This window comes from Mus pahari, chromosome 2, assembly GCF_900095145.1.
Source record: "Mus pahari chromosome 2, PAHARI_EIJ_v1.1, whole genome shotgun sequence".
Classification (NCBI taxonomy): Eukaryota; Metazoa; Chordata; class Mammalia; order Rodentia; family Muridae; genus Mus; species Mus pahari.
In genome coordinates this window covers 132,962,111-132,968,229 of record NC_034591.1, presented here as the reverse complement: position 1 = coordinate 132,968,229, position 6,119 = coordinate 132,962,111, and positions in this window count along the sequence as shown.

The window sequence follows — 6,119 nt, the reverse complement described above, 5'->3', positions numbered from 1 at the left end:
TTGCCTCCTGAGCCTGTACCAATGCTGAACATACCTCCTGCCTCCTGAGCCTGGCATGTTAGTAGGAGTGCTCTAGGCTCAATAACAAAAACAGATCTGCTCTTCCGTTTCCATCTATATGCTGCCTGAACTTGCCATGGTTAATTTTAGTAGGCTGTCATCTTCTTGGACATCATTAGCCCTCTCCTGCCTTTCATGTGCCCTGTAGGTTGCATTTGTCTATAGTTGGACAAAGTGATCTGGCATAAAGTCCACTTATAATCAAGTGTTTGCTAGCTTCTGTCTTGTATTGACTGGTGTATTGAAAGTACAAAATAGCAGGGTTGTATGGGAACTCACTGTGAGTGTACACATCAGAAGACAAGGGTGGGAGTTGCTAGGCATGATGGAATGTGAAAACAAAAACTAGACACTTCAAAAACTGTTGGAAATGACACCATTTCCCAGAATCCTGATAGTGTAAGACGCTGCTAACTGAGGAGAGAAAAAAAAAAATCAAAATTCAAAGTGTGGTTTTTATGGTCTACGCACCATGATGGAGTCTAAAAATCAGAAGCCAAAATATCAAGTTAAGACCATCTGTGCATGTACAGTTATGAAAAGGAGTTGGCTCCAGCAATCATGGAGACAACAAGCACAAAATCTCCAGAGCGACTGGGAAATGGAGCTTGGGAGAGCCAGCTAAAGTCCCAGGGCGTCTGCTGAACTCCTTCCTGCTGAAGGGGTTCATCTCTTGATTCTGGTAAGGTCTGTAACTGATTGATAAGGCCAACTACACTTGTAGGTTGAAATTGATAAGGCCAACTACACTTGTAGGTTGAAATCTCTCATTTACATTTTAAGTTCATTTAAAGTCACCCCTAACGTTGGTAAATATAATTAGCCATCACAAGAAGTCATGACAGATCTCACAGGCATCTCCATATAATATTTACTGTCCATATAAGCCCAGAAGCACCTGCAAAGAACACAGCTGTCCAACAGCAGACAGGTCCATGGAGCAAGCCTTGAAAGCCACACCCCTCTTCCTTTACATTCTCCCATCACCCAGATGTTCTTCTCTGATTGTCTTTGCCTTTTAACCTCTAAACTGCTTGCTTGCTTGCTTGCTTGCTTGCTTGCTTGCTTGCTTGCTTGCTTGCTTGCTTGCTTGAGAGGGCTCAACTGTCAAGGCCACAGAGATTTAAGACCCCCAACTTCCTGGTGGCTCAGCAGTGTCAATAAAACCTATTTGGAGATGTGTGCTCCTAATACTTACAATTGTATAAATTATAGTTCAGAAGAAATGTCAGTGTGCACAGAGTGGAAAATAGCAGGGAAGGGAGAGTATTTTAATGTCTAATTCTCGTGGCTCTACTCAAGGCCAAGCCACACTTGGCTCAGGGGTGATTACTAATGACGGTGTACTTTAATGATATTTTGGATTGACTTCATGATTAGGTTAGATGAACTTCCAGCTAAGCGCATGTCATCTATGATTATATCTCCCCAGGTTTGCTTCCTAACATGGTGGATCATAAGCTTGCTTGAGCTAAATAAGACATGGCCGTGCTGACACTCTCTCGTTTGCTTGGCATTTCCAATTCGTGGGGTCTTTATCTTTGTGTTAGCTCATATCAAGCCAGATCATTGAAACTGCACCTCTACTTGTCAGGGTGAATTGCAACGGGCAAGGCTATTGGGTGTCCTGCCTGGTAGGACCTTTCGTTATCATCGCAGCTATTTTCTGCCTTCTGAGTTTTGAAAACCTGGTAAGGAATCAATGATTTCTGTTTGTTTGCTTGTTTTAATTAATGCAGTTTACTTGGATATTGACTTGGACCTGGATATCTAGCTGCAAATCTATTTCCGAGAATATACCTGGTGACCTAGAAGAGATTACTATATTAAATTATGTCAAATAAAAAACTTTGTGTGTATTCATCTACATTTTCATGAGAATGATTCTCTTAGTTTCAAGATCTATTCCATGCTCCCACCCACACACATTAAGGTCAACATGAGGCAATGCAGAGAGGATGCGAGGTGTTGAGATTGTAATTGTTCTTCTCAGAACTTCCCAGAAAGTCTCATAAGCAGCAGGCGATATGCAATTGTCTATTTTACACTTTACAGGGTTCTCTACAGGAACAGAATTAATTATGTATATGCATATGATGTATATGAATATATGGAGAGGTGGGTGGGATTGGCTTACAGAATACTGTCCCAGTAGTCCAGTAATGGCTGTCTCACACTAGAAAGGCCAAGAATGCAGTAGTTGTTCGGCCTAAGAGTCTGGCTGTCTCTGCAGTCCCAGTCTGGAGTACTGGAGGACTCCTGGAGAGCGGTGGTCATCAGTCTGTGTTGGAATCCCAAAGAAGTAGTCGCTAATGTCAGTGAAGGAAGGCAGAAGCAGAAGGACAGATGGACTTGCCAGCAAGAGAAAGGGCAGCAGGCAAAGATCAAGGTTCCCTTCTTCCACAACATTTTATCTGGGCTGCCACCAGAAGGTGCCATTCAGATGGAGAGTTCATCTTCCTGCTTCCAATAATGTGGAAAAAATAATCCCTCACAGGAGGGCCCTGCAGCCTGGGCTTTAGTTAATGCCAGATTCAATCAAGTTGGCAGCCAAAAAAAAAAAAAAAAAAAAAAAAAAAAAAAAAACCATCACAGAAGATATCATACAAATACATGAAATATTAGTATGAATTTTTCCCTTAAAAACACAGAGGTTGGAGCACTTGCTGTTCTTCTGGAGGAGCAGGCTTTGATCCTCAGAATCCATATGGTGTTTCACCATAAGAAGTTATATCTGTAGCTTCAGTCCCAGGAGACTCAATGCCCTCTTCTGGCATCCTCGAAGAATTTCACACACATCGTACACAGACACACATGTAGGCAAAATACCTGTACACATAAACTAATAAATAAAAATAAATGCCAGGTAGAATCCCCCACTAATAGGTCATCATGTGTTTCACCCTTTAAGATAGTCACTGCAGAGTGGTGCACCAAGGACCCTTTCTGTTATCCTCTCCTTTAAAGTTCATCTGAGTAAAATTACCAATAGCCTCTGAAAGAAGATGACACTGACTCTGTTGTTTGTCTTCAAGGTCACTTGTCCTATATTCATGCCAGAGTCGGGGACAAGGCAGCAGACAAGCAAGTGAGTGTGAGACTGCTGTAAGCATTTATATTCTTGGAATTCCTCCTGTTACCAGGGGTAATATAGAAGTTCTGCAATGCCGTTGGTCTGGGACTGCAGTAATTCTATGCTGTGGTTTGACATCTATGCCATAATTTACAAGCCCACGCAAGAAACTTATAGGGTTGTTATGACCAATAATGATTTGGAAAATAGCCTAATATATTTAGAGTATCTATATTTAGAACATTTAAGCCCTAAATCTATCTATCTATCTATCTATCTATCTATCTATCTATCTATCTATCTATCTATCTATCTATCTATCTATCTAAACATATAAAACAATATTACATATACAATATGTTATATATTATATTTATTATGTCATATATTATTACATATTATATATAATATATATTAGTATAACTTTAAAAAGTCAAGTAATCCCAGAAAATCTCTTAACTGACACAGTGCTGAGGGAATGAAAGGAGAGATTGGTGGGAGAAGAAACCCATAACGCAACCACAAAACAATTTTCAAAACCTGACTTTTAAAGACAGCCAAGGGCAGATGTCTGTTCTGGATGAGATGACTTAGCTTTTAGTTTCCTGTTTCTCTCTGCGGGGCTCCACTATAACCATTGGCCATAGCCCAGGATCGACTGCTTGAAGACTCTGACAGATGGTTGGTAAAAGGTGAGCTGGCTAGGAACTGGGCCAGGAAGAGCAGTTCTGCCCAAGGCCCTCTGCCCCAGTCTTCCAAGAGAGGAGGTGTTCTTGCCTCACAGATGTTCCTTCCCTTCCAGGTCAATGGAGTTTCTCTAAGAATGGGGGTGGGAGGAAAGGCAAATATAGATGAATAATATGGTCTCTAACAGAAATCATCAGTCTGTCTTTTTTCCATCCATCTCTAGACTTTCCTGACCATTAGATATTGAAACCAGAAGAGGGCAAAGCTAGCCCGAGGCTACCACAGATGGCCTGCTCAGGATGCCTCTCTGATTCACAAGGGAGACCGTTTCTCCAGCTTGAAACAGAGAATTGACAAGTTAGAGATCAATCTTCAAAAATAAGGAGCAAATAAAACATCCCTGGACAGAAAAATACTAACAGAATATGTTGCTAGTAACATATCTGCACAGACTGATTGGCATGTCTTCAAACAGAAAGATAAAAATGAAGGAACGAACAAGAATTATAGGAAGTGTAGAACCACGAGCACGTAGAATACTCTTTAGTCATATTTGTGACATGTATCTGATGACTTAAAACAAAAATTTGAAGTGACCATCTGTTGCCCAAAGTGCAATATAAAGACCAAGCTTGTAAAGAAAGTGAAGATGGCATATTCCATCTTAGGTCACTGGCAGTCTAATGCCTGTCACACACTGTCTCCTACATCCCAGAGAATCTACGTAAACACAAACATGAACAGAGCAACTCCAGGGATCAAGATCCTTAACCCAAGATCTGAAACTTTGAAACTGCTTGAGCAAAAAATAGAGTGTGCTTCAAGAGATAGTACAGGGAGAGACTTTCTAACAAGACACCAGTGACTCAGGAAATAATGCATTACTGCTCTAGCTAGAGTTCAAGCACAACACTGGTGGAGAGTGGAGAAAGTGGATGTCATTGGGCTTCTGTTGGCTTGAGAGAAAATGCTCTCCTAACCCCCTCCTGTACTAAGCTGTTAGATAGAGGTTTGCTGCACTCAGATGTATTCCTTCTATTTCCAGTCCCTTTGGGGCTTTCATAATGAAGAGATGTTGGATTTTGTCTGCATCTCTTGAAATAATCTCCATTTCTGTCCCTGAGTCCATCTACATCACCTATTACATTTAATGATTTGCATATGGTGAACCATCTCTGCATCTCTGGAATGTGGCCGGCTTGACCACAGTGAATCACCTCCTTGAGGTTTTCTTAAACATTTGGTTTGCAAATATTTGGAGAATGTTTGTCTGTGTTTCTTTTTCCATTGGATCTTTGTCTTGTTCTCCTATCAGGCTAATACTGGCTTTGTCAAAAAGGTTTGACAGTGTTCCTTCCTTTGCTATTTCACAGAATAGTTTGAGAAGTAGAATTCAATAGTGAATTCATTTGGGTCTGAACTTGTTTTCCCAGTTGTGAGACTTCTTATAACTGTTCTAATCTCATTGTTTCATACATATTTATTTAAAATTAATAGTTTATCTTGGTTTAATTTTGGAAGTCATATTCAAGTAGAAATTCTTCCGTTTCTTTGATATGTGTCAATTTAGTGGAGTATATGGTTTTTGAGTATATCTTTATAATTTCCTGAATTGTCTTGGTGTCTGTGGTAATGTTTCTCTTTTCATTTCTGATGTTAATAATTTGGGTCGTCTCTCATTGGTTTTGTTGACCTAAGGGTTTGTTGATCTTGTTTATATTTTCAAATAACAAAGTCTTTATTCCAATAATTGCTTCTCTTATTTTTTATTTCTGCATCACTAATTTCTTTCTGATTTCGATTATTTCTTCGTATCTACTCATTTCGATTTGGCTTGTTCTTATTTTTTCCAAGATCCTAAAATGCATCATTTAATTACCTATTTGAGTTCTATCTGACTTTTTGATGTCAGCTCTTGTAGCTATCATTGTATCCCATAAGTTTTGATGTGCTGTATTTTCATTTCCATTCATTACTAAAATTTCATTCAATTTCTTAATTTCTTCAATGACCATTCAGTACTGTGTTGCTCATCCTCCATGGTTTGTATATGTTTGGTGTTTTCTCTTATTGTTGATTTCTAGCTTTGTTCTATTATAGTAAAGTAAAATACAATCATTTATTTCAACTTTACAAGTTGAGAACAGTCATATTACACATCTATTTTAGGGAAATTTCCATAGGCTATGAGAAGAAGATATATTCTGTTGTGCTTAGATGGAATATTTTTGTAGATACCTATAGATTTGACATTTGATGTAATTTAACTCAAATAGTTTTCCTTTTGTTTTATTTCTGT